At 43.7% G+C, this 12,451-nt stretch overlaps 1 non-coding gene across 1 annotated transcript; it reads left to right on the top strand.

Annotated features, from left to right (window-relative positions):
* The first annotated feature begins 527 nt into the window (after nucleotides 1–527).
* TRNAG-GCC (transfer RNA glycine (anticodon GCC)) lies at nucleotides 528–598 on the top strand. The gene has a single exon. It is a non-coding gene; the product is annotated as a tRNA-Gly (tRNA).
* The last annotated feature ends 11,853 nt before the right edge of the window (nucleotides 599–12,451 follow it).

The following is a 12,451-nucleotide window of genomic DNA, read 5'->3' as shown; positions in this document are numbered from 1 at the left end:
TTTCTGTTACAGCAGCACTAAGAAACTAAGACAAGGAGTTGTAAAATAGCTTGTGGACAGGCAGGATTCCATGCAACATTTCTGAAAAACAAGTTAAATACTCAAGGATCGATCTTACAGCATAGCCCTTATCTAGCCTTTTGGGTTGCTGTTGTCGGTTGGATCACTCATAGACAATTCTTGAAAAGAGCACAATGTTCAAGGCAGGCATTCGTTTACAGAGTAAGCTAAATAAGTGTTTATGGTTTCAGCAGCTACCTAGAACCATGGTTTCTGGGACTTATCCAGCTTCAGAGGTTCCAGTCTGGATTCCATGAGAATTTTAAATCTGTTCTACAATTCCTTAATTCAGCAAGTTTTTCCTGGGCCTCTACCATGGGCCAGGCACTGGGCTAAGCTCTGGGACTACAATGAGTCAAACAGAGACGGTTCTTGCCCACTCAGAGCTTACATGTGATTGCACACTGTGACAACTGCTGGGAGAAAGAGAACAGGGTTTTATGAGAGCCTCTAAAGGAGGTCTGGGAGCAATGGTGGTTCAGTGGTAGAATTCTCGCCTGCCGTGTGGGAGACCCAGGTTGGATTCCTGGCCAATGCACCTCATGTGCAGCTACCGCTCTTCTGTCAGAGGAGGCTTCAGTGTTGCTATGATGCTGAATAGTATTCAGCAGAGCTCCCAGTCTAAGACAGACTAGGAAGAAAGGCCTGGCTATCTACTTCTGAAAAATCAGTCACTGAAAACCCTATGGATCACAACAATCCAAGTTGCAAATGATCATGGGGACGGTGCAGGACTGGTAAGCATTTTGTTCTGTTGCGCATGAGGTCACCGTGAGGCAGGGGCTGACTCAGCGGCAGCTAACAACGACAGAGGTCTAGACAAAGGCTTCCCAGAGGAAGTGGCCCATGAGCTGTGCTGAAGCCTGGAAGGAGGATGAGGGACAGCAGTGGAGGCGGGTGTGGTGGGCGTGGAGATGGGCCCTCCTCCTGCAAGGGAGAACTTGCAGACAGCCTCCACCTGGCAGTGCCTGCAGGGTCTGTCTCAGGTGGAGAGCTGCCTTGCCCGAGGTGGAGGCCACGGTCTCCCCAGAGAAGCCTGCCCTCAATGACTGAGCAATGCGGGCTGTGAGAGTTCAGCTGCTCCAGTCTGACATGGAAGGCGCTGGAGCAGGGATTACTCCAGACCCTCCACACTGGGTTGGCTGAGGTTTTATTGAGCCTACATCATGTTGTTTCTTTCTTTTCTCTGCCAAATCTTGCTTTTTCCCACTTCCTCTTGTAGGCTGGTGCTGTTGGGTACTGTCAAGCCAGTGCCAACTCATAGTGACCCTATGTGATAGAGTAGAACTGCCCAATAAGGTTTTCTTGGCTGTAATCTTTACGAAAGTAAATTGTCAGGTCTTTTTCCCATGGAGGCGTTGGGTGGGTTCAAACCACCAACCTTTTGGATAGCAGCCAAGCACTTAACTGTTATGCCACCAAGACTCTTTCTTCTCTTAGGGTATTAGGCATCAACTCCCTAATAGACGCCGAGGATCTCATTTTCCTTAGGTTAGAACTTTGGAGCAGTTGATCCCTAATATCCGTCTTCCACCACGTAGGCTGCTTCCAAAGATCGTGGCCAAGAAAAACAGTATGGAGCAGTTCTACTCTGTAACACATGGGGCCGCCATGAGTTGGAATTGACTCAGTGGCAGCGGGTTTGGTTTTGTGGTTTTGGTTTGCCGTGTTGAGAATGGATTGGAGGGAGGCAGTGGAGGGTGCAGGAGGATGAATTGTGGTACTGACAAGGTCCAATGTTGGTCTGGAGGAGGGTATGGGTGATGGGAAGTGGATAAACTCTTCTGCATCCCCAGCACCTAGCATAGTATCTGGCACACAAAGGTCCTCAATAAGTTTTTGTACCATGAATGAATGAATGAATGAGAAAGTGGGTGCTCTCAAATTGTCTACAGTCCAGCAGGTAGATGGGTGGTGAGTGGTAAGTGTGGTAAAGCCAATCCCCAAGAGTGCAGAAGAGCCACTCTTGGGAGTTAGGTGAGGGTCATTCTGCTTGGTGGGGAAAAGGAGGGCCATTGGTAAAAACCACAGGGCAGCAGAGAAAGGGAGAGGGTCTCTCGAGAAGAGATGAGTGCTGTGCAGAACTTTAAACCAGTTCGTTTCAGTTTGACCCCCTGCTGAAAAGTTGCACTTCCACCCTAGATATACTGAATCAGAATCTACATTTTAACAAGATCCCCAGGTGGTTCTTACGTATACATAAGAATCACCTGAGTATTCATAAGAATCATCTGGAGATCTTGTTAAAATGTAGGTTCTGATTCAGTATATCTGGGGTGGAAATGCAAATTCTTAGCAGGGAATTGAACTACAATGAACCAGTTGGAAGCCCTGGTGCTGTGGTGTTGCAGGGAGGGAGGGATGTCCCTCCCAAAAAGGAAAGATGCGTTTTGGGCCTTAGCCTCCTCATCTACACAACTACTTACCTTTCTACCTGATTTCTGAGTTACTTGTCTCCTGAGAAACTGGAAGACATTAAAGCCTCCCCTTCCAACAACTCTTGAAGTTAATTTTAATCACATTTTACTAGAATGCCATACAATGTGAACTGTTTCAGAGTTGGCCTAGAAAGTGACTCCAATGTCGCAGGGAGTCACCCTGGGGGAGGGTGGGTGGGGAGGTGGCTAAGAGCATTGCATGCTGGGACAGAGGCCACCAGCCTCCCAGATGTCCGATTTCCCAGCTCACTTGCAAGATAGTGAGATCAGATGGGTGGTCTAGCAGGGTTAAGAAGTTCTTTTGTAATTCTGCCCTGAGTACAGCACCTCCCACCCCAAGATACCCTGGATTGAGGATGTTATGAGTGGCCCGTCCCTTCCTGTCATTCAGATGAGAGGGGACCTTGGAGGGGCCTTCCAGAATACTGAATCTCATGCTTGAACTGAGGGGCTTGGGTGACCGCTCTTAGACTCTTGTGCTGAAACATGGGGATTGTGGCTTTAGGGCCAGCCTGACGGACTCCCTCACTCAAGCTACAGCTTGGTCTCACTGAGCCTCGGTTTCCTCACTGTCGGTGTGTGCTAAGAGTAGCCGCCTAAGAGGGTTGATGAGAGGATTAGAAATGATATTTTTAAAAGTTATTTTCCTCACAGGTATTTGGGTAGATTAGAAGGTCTAAAGGATAAACGCTCCATTGTTAATGGTTATCTTTGAATGGTGGGATTATCGGTGACTAATATTTCTTTTTTCCTTAAAATATTTTCAACGTTTTAAAAAAGAATGAGCAAAGATTTCTTGTCTAATGTGAGAAAACGTAAAACGAGGAACAATGCAAACCCCGGAATGCCTGTGGCCTCGTTCCAGAGCTGGCTACCAGCCGTTCCCTTTCTCTCTCTTTCTGTCTCTCTGCTGCATTTCATTCCCTCCAGTCCTTGCCTGTCATGTGTTTCTTTCTAAATGAGGGCCTCATTTTTTTCTTTTTTTTTTTGAAGTCAGGGTGGAGTTTTTAGGGGAAGATTAGGGAAAGGTTTCATTAAGATGCCGCCTGCTCTGAATCTTTTTAAAGCAAATCTTTGTTTCTCTGTAGTTGTTAGGTGCCGTCGAATTGGTTCTGCCTCAGTGACCCCGTGTACAACAGAACGAAACACTGCCTGGTCCTGCGTCATTCTCCCAATTGTTGTCATGCTTGAGCCCATCGTTGCAGCCACTGCGTCAGTCCATCTCGTTGAGGATCTTCCTCTTTTTCGCTGGCCATCCACTTTACCAAGCGTGATGTCCCTCTTCAGGGACTGGTCCCTCCTGACAACATGTCTCGCCAACAAGCAAATATTGGTTGAGGTGAGCTAATAGTTGGGGCCCGTGTGTTAATAAGCTCTCAGCACGGCGTGCAAAGTGGGTTAAAGATCAACTTGTGCTATAAAGCCAAGCTAGGAAAAGGCTACGGGACCCTCAGCATAGACGTGATTTATGGAGACTGAGACTGAATAAAAGCAATTCACAAAAGCAGTGTTGATACAGTTCAGTACTGCACTAACAACATTTCAGAGAAAGGCAGGCGCTCTTTGGTCTTAGCAGCAGGCTTCAGTAAATCCAGGTGAGAATTCGGGGAGGCAGAGCAGAAGGTGTTAAAGAGTAAGAAAGAATGATTGTATACGCTTCATGAACAAACGAAACCTGTTTCTTCAGAGCTTGTTTGTTTTTCTACATTCCTGGGTTTCTTGCTTCCTGGATTTTCAGGGACCCTAGGGTTCTTTGCCATGTATTTCTGCCGGGGAGGACGTTTGGGAGTGATCTCTAATAATCCAAGGCAGCAGCAAACCCAGTGACTTCACCTGTAAGTGTGCCTAAAACACAGACAAAATACGAAGCAATGGCTCAAATCAGTATTTCCAGAAGTTTACCAAGTGTTCCCAGATATTTTTCTTTATGAAACCACAGTGTCTTTCACCTAGGGGAGCTTGCAAATTTGAGACCTAGGAACTCAGGAGAAAAAATATTGAGCAATGGTGTAAGCTATTATGATTTATAATTCTCTTGTATTCTTTTATTTTTTTGAGTTCCAGTACTTACTCCCACCATACATCTGTCAGGTTGTTGTACTGTGGTGGTTTGCGTGTTGCTTTGATACTGGAAGCTTTGCCACCAGAATTTGAAATACCAGTTGGGTCATCCTTGGTGGACAGGTTTCAGCAGAGCTTATAGACTAAAATCAGGAAGAAAGACCTGGTGGTCTACTTCCGAAAAAATCGGCCAGTGAAAACCTTATGAATAGCAACAAAACATTGTCTGATATAGTGCTGGAAAATGAACCTCTCAGATTGGAAGGCGTTCAAAATATGTTTGGGGAAAAGCTGCCTCCTCAAAGTAGAGTCGACCTTAATGGCATGGATGGAGTAAAACTTTCAGGACCTTCAATTGCTGATGTGGCATGACTCAAAATGAGAAGAAACAGCTGCAAGCATCCATTAATAATCGGAATGTGGAATGTACAAAGTATGTGTCTAGGAAAATGGGAAGTCATCAAAAATGAAATAGAATGCATAAACATCGATATTCTAGGCATGAGTGAGCTGAAATAGATCGTATTGGCCGTTTTGAATGAGACAATGATATGATCTACTGTGCCGGGGATGACAAATTGAAGAAGAATGACGTGACATTCACTGTCAAAAAGAACATTTCAAGATCTATCCTGAAGTACAATGCTGTTAGTGATAGGATAATATCCCCACCCATACGACTTCAAGAAAGATCAGTTAATAGGACTATTATTCAAATTTGTACAGCAACCACTAAGGCCAAAGATGAAGACATTGAAGATCTTTACCAACTTCTGCAGTCTGAAATTGATCAAACATGCAATCAAGATGCACTGATAATTATTGGTGATGGGAATGCACAAATTGGAAACAAAGAAGTATCAGTAGTTGGAAAATATGGCCTTGGTGATAGAAAAGAAGCCAGAGGCTACACGATAGAATTTTGCAAGACCAACAACTTCGTTGCAAATACCTTTTTTCAACAACATAAACAGCGACTGTACACATGGACCTGGCCAGATAGAATACACAGGAATTGAATCGACTACATCTGTGGCAAGAGACAATGGAAAAGCTCAATATCATCAGTCAGAACAAGGCCAGGGGCCAACTATGGAACAGACCATCCATTACTCATATGCAAATTCAAGTTAAAGCTGAAGAAAATTTAGAGTAAGTCCACGAGGGCCAAAATATGACCTTGAGTATATTCCACCTGAATTTAGAGACCGTCTCAAAAATAGATCTGACGCATTGAACACTACTGACCAAACACCAGATGAGTTGTAGGATGACGTCAAGGACATCATATATGAAGAAAGCAAGAGGTCATTTAAAAGACAAGAAGGAAAGAAAATACCAAAATGGATGTCAGAAGAGACTCTGAAACTTGCTCTTGAATGTAGAGTAGGTAAAGCAAATGGCAGAAATGATGAAGTAAAAGAGCTGAACAAAAGACTTGCAAAGGGTGGTTTGAGAAGACAAAGTAAAGTATTATAATGAAATACGCAAAGACCTGGAGTTAGACAACCAAAAAGGAAGAATATGTTTGGCATTTTTCAAACTGAAAGAACTGAAGAAAAAAAATCAAGCCTCAAGTTGCAGTGTTGAAGGATTCTATGGGGAAAATATTGAATGATGCAGGGAGCATCAAAAGAAGATAGAAGGAATACACAGTCACTGTACCAACAAAAATTGGTCGATGTTCAACCATTTCAGGAGGTAACATATGATCAAGAAACAACGGTACTGAAGGAACAAGTCCAAGCTGCACTGAAGGCACTGGCGAAAAACGAGGCCCCAGGAAATTGACGGAATACGAATTGAGATGTTTCAACGAACAGATGCAGCACTGGAGGTACTCACTCGTCTGTGCCAAGAAATTTAGAGGACAACTGCCTGGTCAATTGACTGGAAGAGATCCATATTTGTGCCCATTCCAAAGAAAGGTGATCCAACTGAACGCAAAAATTATTGAACAATATCATTAATATTGCATACAAATAAAATTATGCTGAAAATCATTCAAAAGTGGTTGCAGCTGTATATGGACTGGGAACTGCCAGAAATTCAAGCCAGATTCAGAAGAGGACGTGGAACAAGGGATATCATTGCTGACGTCAGATGGCTCCTGACTGAAAGTAGAGAGTATCAGAAAGATGTTTACCTGTGTTTTATTGAGTATGCAAAGGTATTCAACTGTGTTGATCATAACAAATTATGGATAACATTTCAAAGAATGAGAATCCCAGAATACTTAATCATGCTCAAATGGGACCTATACATGGACCAAGAGGCAGTCATGCAAACAGAACAAGGGGATACTGTGTAGTTTAAAGTCAGGAAAGGTGTGCATCAGGGTTGTATCCTTTCACCATATGTATTCTGTCTGTAGGCTGAGCAAGTAATCTGAGAGGCTAGACTATAGGAAGAAGAACTTGACACCAGGATTGGAAGAAGATTCATAAACAACCTACAAAATGCAGATGACACAACCTTCCTTATTGCAAGTGAAGAGGACTTGAAGCACTTACTGATGAAGATCAAAGACCACAGCCTTCAGTATGGATTACACCTCAACATAAAGAAAACAAAAATCCTCACAGCTGCACCAACAAGCACCATCATGATAAACGGAGAAAAGACTGAAGTTACCAAAGATTTCATTTTACTTGGATCCACAATCAACACCTACGGAAGCAGCAGTCAGGATATCAAACCACGTACTGCACTGGGCAAATCTGCTGCAAAAGCCCTCTTTAAAATGTTAAAAAGCAAAAATGTCACTTTGAGGACTCGTGTGCACCTGACCCATGCCATGGTATTTTCTGGTATTTTCAATTCCTCATATGCTTGTGAAAGCTGGACGACGAGTAAGGAAGACTGAAGAAGAATTGATGACTTTGTATTACGGTGTTAGTGAAGAATATTGAATATACCATGGACTGCCAGAAGAATGAACAAATCTGTCTTGGAAGAAGAACATCCAGAATGCTCCTTGGAAGCAAGGATAATGAGACTTTCATCCCACACACTTTGGACATGTTATCAGGAGGGACCAGTCCCTGGAGAAGTACATTATGCTTGGTAAAGTAGATGGTCAGCGAAAACAAGGAAGACCCTCAACGTGATGGAGTGACAGGGGCTGCAACAATGGGCACAAGCATGACAACGATTCTGAGGATGGCGCAGGACCAGGCTATGTTTCATTCTGTTGTACATGGGGTTGCTATGAGTCGGGATTGACTCGAGGGCACCTACGACAGTACTTACTCATTCTTCAGGCCCCTTTGTGTTTCCAGAAAGGCAATCTGTTTCTTATTTTATGCCTGAGGAAAGGCACAGATCAGAAACTTGCACAAGGGCATATCTGTGATTTGGATTTAGCACTGGGGTGGCCTGGCACAAAACTTCCTTTTTTAATAATAATATTATTACTTAAGTGAAGGGAAGGTCAACACACACTACAGGGGAAATCAGCACAACTGGACTAAACCAAAAGCTAAGAAGTTTCCTGAATACAACCAAACACTTCCAGGGACAGAGAAGCAGGGGTGAGGGTCTGGGGACCACAGTTCAGGGGACATCTAGGTCAATTGGCATAACAAAGTTTATTAAGAAAATGTTCTGCATCCCACTTTGGTGAGTGGCGTCTGGGGTCTTAAAAGCTAAAAAGCGGCCATCTAAGATGCATCAATTGGTCCCAACACCTGGAGTAAAGGAGAATGAAGAACACCAAAGACACAAGGCAAGTATTAGCCAAAGAGTCAGAAAGGGCCACATAAACCAGAGACTCCATCAGCCTGAAACAGAAGAACTAGATGGTGCCCAGCTACCACCAATGACTGCCCTGACAGGGAACACAACAGAGAGTCCCTGATGGAGCAGGAGAAAAATGGGTTGCAGAACTCAAATTCTAGTAAAAAGACAAGACTTAACGGTTTGACTGAGATTGGATGGACCCGCTAAGACATGGCCCCTGCACTCTCTGTTGGCCCAGAGCTGAAACCACTCCCGAGGCCAACTCTTCTGACAAAGATTAGACTGGGCTGTGGACATAAACCGATACTCGTTAGGAGTCTGTTTCTTAGCTCAAGTAGATACATGAGACTAAATGGGCAGCTCTTGTCCAGAGGTGAGATGAGAAGGCAGTCAGGAGCTGGCTGAATGGACATGGGGAATCTGGGGTGGAAAGGAGGAGTGTGCTGTCACAGTATAGGGAGAGCAACTAGGGTCACATAGCAATGTGTGTATAAATTTTTGTATGAGAAACTGACTTGAATTGTAAACGTTCACTTACAGCACAATAAAAATAATAGTATTAAAATTATAGCTAATATTTATCGAGCACTTTTAATGTGTTGTATACTGTGCTAAATGCTTTACCGCACCATCCCATATAAGCCTCAGAACAACCCTAAACATTCTTACTACCATTATTCCCACCATACAGATGGGAAAACTGAGGTTCAGATAGGTTGGGCTACTTACGAAGAATTGCATAGGTACTAAATGGCAGAGCTGAGACTTTGGTCTGTCTGATTCCAAGGTTCATGCTTTAAACCACCATGATCTTCCTGATGGTTTATGGTTAAGCACCTTTTTAACAGTGCGTGACCATGGTAAATTCTCTGTGGTCTGTAGGTCACAGGTGGAGAAGGGGGGCAAGCTGGGGCCTGTCCAAGTACAGTAGTGTCTTCACTTCCCCATGTTGATAGAAGTCCAGAAGGTCAGAGCCCAAAAACCCTTGCAGTTATCAAGCCCCACCCCCCTCTGTGAGGATGGGGGCAGCTGGGGGCAGTTACTGCTCTCCCTTGCATAAGCCTGTGAGATCTAAAATGAAACGCTTCTTCATCCTGGGAATAAAATCAGCACTACGTCTTGTAAACAGCTTTATAGTTTTCTATGTCCTTTTTCCTTTTTTCTGTCCCCTCATTCAATTTTCCAACCACCCTGAGGGATAGATGTTATTAACCCATTGTACAGATGCGACAGCTGGGACAGAGAAAGCTCAGGGCATTTCTTCATGCCACACGCGTTACCTAGTGTCAGAGCCAGAACTTCTGATAAGAAACCAGTGTCTGTGCCAACTGGCTGTACTTCTGGCCTGGCCAAAGTCACATATCCAGCGTGGAATCACCTTCTCTGCTTCCGTGGATGAAGGGCATGATGCCACCTTCTGAAGGTGACAAGGATGAGGGGCAGAGGAGGCCAGATCCCAGGACAGGAGAGAAGGACAGAACTTAAAGGACCGTTTCTGACTCGGAAATAACACAGCAGTGATGCGAGGCTCTGACAGGCGCGGACAGGAGCTGCTGGGCACAGGCCCCTTTCTTATAAATGCAAAGAAAACTGTCAACTCACAAGCTAGGAGCACCGTGCCCAAGGAGGAACGGAAAGTATTTCTGTACTTAGAGAACCAGCCTCTTGGCCATCCAGTGGCAAGGCCCTGGTTTCTGGCCCAGGGTCCCTGACTTTTCTTTCTTGTCTCAGACTCAGGCCCTCAGCTCGCTGGGTTAGACGCTTGACTGACACTTTGGCCACCAGCACAGAGTTCCCTTTTCTTGCTGCCTCAGCACATGGAGGACAGAGGCTCCCAGCTTTTGACCAGTTTGGGGAAACAGAGCAGACAAAATTAACACATGTGAGATAAAGGCAAATCTTACAATGACCTGACAATTCTGTGCCAGTCTACAGCGTCCAGGTCCCAGCTATGGTTAGGGCCTCTCCAAGGTCAAGAAAAGTTCCTCCCTCTTTTTCGTTGACCCTCTACTTTACCAAGCATGATGTCCTTCTCCAGGAAATGGTCCCTCCTGATAACATGTCCAAGATATGCAACACGAAGTCTCACTATCGTTGCTTCCAAGGAGCATTCTGCTGTGCTTCTTCTAAGACAAACTTCTTCGTTCTTCTAGCAGTCCATGGTATATTCAACATTCTTCACCAACACCGTAATTCAAAGGCGTCAATTTTTCTTCAGTCTTCCTTATTCATTGACCAGTTTTCGCATGCATATGAGGTTATTGAAAATACTATGGCTTGCATTAGGCACACCTTAGTCCTCAAAGTGACATCTTTGCTTTTCAGTACTTTAAAGAGGTCTTTTGCAGCAGACATGCCCAATGCAATACGTTGTTTGATTTCTTGACTGCTGCTTCCTTGGATGTTGATTGTGGATCCAAGTAAAATGAAATCCTCGACAACTTCAATCTTTTCTCCATTTATCATGATGTTGCTTATTGGTCCAGTTGTGAGGGTTTTTGTTTTCTTTTTGTTGAAGTGCAATCCATACTGAAGGCTGTGGTCTTTGATCTTCATCAGTAAGTGCTTCAAGTCCTCTTTGCTTTCAGCAAGGAAAGCTGTGTCATCTGCATAGCGCAGGTTGTTAGTGAGACTTCCTCCAATCCTGATGCCGTGCAGTTCTTCATGTAGTCCAGCTTCTCGGATTATTTGCTCAGCATATAGATTGGATCGAATAAGTATGGTGAAACGCTACAACCCTGACACACACCTTTCCTCTTTTTAAACCACACAGTATCCCCTTTTTTCTGTTTGCATGACTGCTTCTTGGTCTATGTACAGGTTCCCCATGAGCACAATTAAGTGTTCTGGAATTCCCATTCTTCTCAATGTTATCCATAATTTGTTATGATCCACACAGTCAAATGCCTTTGCATAGTCAATAAAATCCAGGTAAACATGCTTCTGGTATTCTCTGCTCTCAGCCAAGATCTGTCCAATATCAGCAATGATATACCTCGTTCCACGTTCTCTTCTAAATCTAGCTTAAATTTCTGGCAGTTCCCTGTTGATGTACTGTTGCAACCATTTTTTAATTATCTTCAGCAAAATTTTACTTGCATGTGATATTAATGATATTGTTTGATAATATCCACATTCTGTTGGATCACCTTTCTTTGGAATGGGCACAAATATTGATTTGTTCCAGTCAGTTGGCAAGGCAGCTGTATTCCATATTTCTTGGCGTAGACAAGTGAGCGCTTCCAGCATTTCATCAGTTTGTTGAAACATCTCAGATGGTCTTCTGTCAATTCCTGAAGGCTTGTTTTTCACCAATCCTTTCAGTGTAGCTTGGCCTTCTTCCTTCAATACCATCGGTTATTGATCCTATGCTACCTCCTGAAATGGTTGAAGGTCCACCAATTCTTTCTGGTACAACAACTCTGTATTCCTTCCATCTTCTTTTGAAGTGTTCCTGTGTTGTTCAATATTTTGCCCATTGAATCCTTCAATATTGCAACTCGAGGCTTGAATTTTTCTTCAGTTCTTTCAGCTTGAGAACTGCCGAACATGTTCTTCCCTTTTGGGTTTCTAACTCCAGGTCTTTGCACATGTTATTATAACACTTTACGTTGTCTTCCCGAGCTGCCCTTTGAAATCTTCTGTTCAGCTCTTTTACTTCATTTCTTCCTTTGGCTTTAGGTACCCTACTTTCAAGAGTAAGTTTCAGAGTCTCTTCTGACCTTCATTTTTATCTTTTCTTTCTTTCCTATTTGTTTAATGACCTTTTGCTTTCCTCATGTATGACATCCTTGATGTCATCCCACAAGTCGTCTGATCTTTCAGTCATTAGTGTTTAATGTGTTAAATCTATTCTTGCGATGGTCTCTAAATTCAGGAAGAATATACTCAAGATTGTATTTTGGCTCTTGTGGACTTGTTTTGATTTTCTTCAGCTTCAACTTGAACTTGCATATGAGCAATTGGTGGTCTGTTCTGCAGTCACCCCCCAGCCTTGTTCTCATTGATGATATTGAGTTTCTCCATTGTCTCTTTGCACAGATGTAGTCAGTTTGATTCCTGTGTATTCCATCTGGTGAGGTCCACGTGTATAGGCACCGTTTATATTGTTGATAAAAGGTATTTGCAGTGAAAAAGTACTTGGTCTTGCA

The sequence above is a fragment of the Trichechus manatus genome, unplaced genomic scaffold (assembly GCF_000243295.1).
Source record: "Trichechus manatus latirostris isolate Lorelei unplaced genomic scaffold, TriManLat1.0 scaffold00014, whole genome shotgun sequence".
Lineage (NCBI taxonomy): Eukaryota > Metazoa > Chordata > Mammalia > Sirenia > Trichechidae > Trichechus > Trichechus manatus.
Note: the sequence above shows the minus strand (reverse complement) of the source record. Positions and strands in the feature narration are given on the sequence as shown.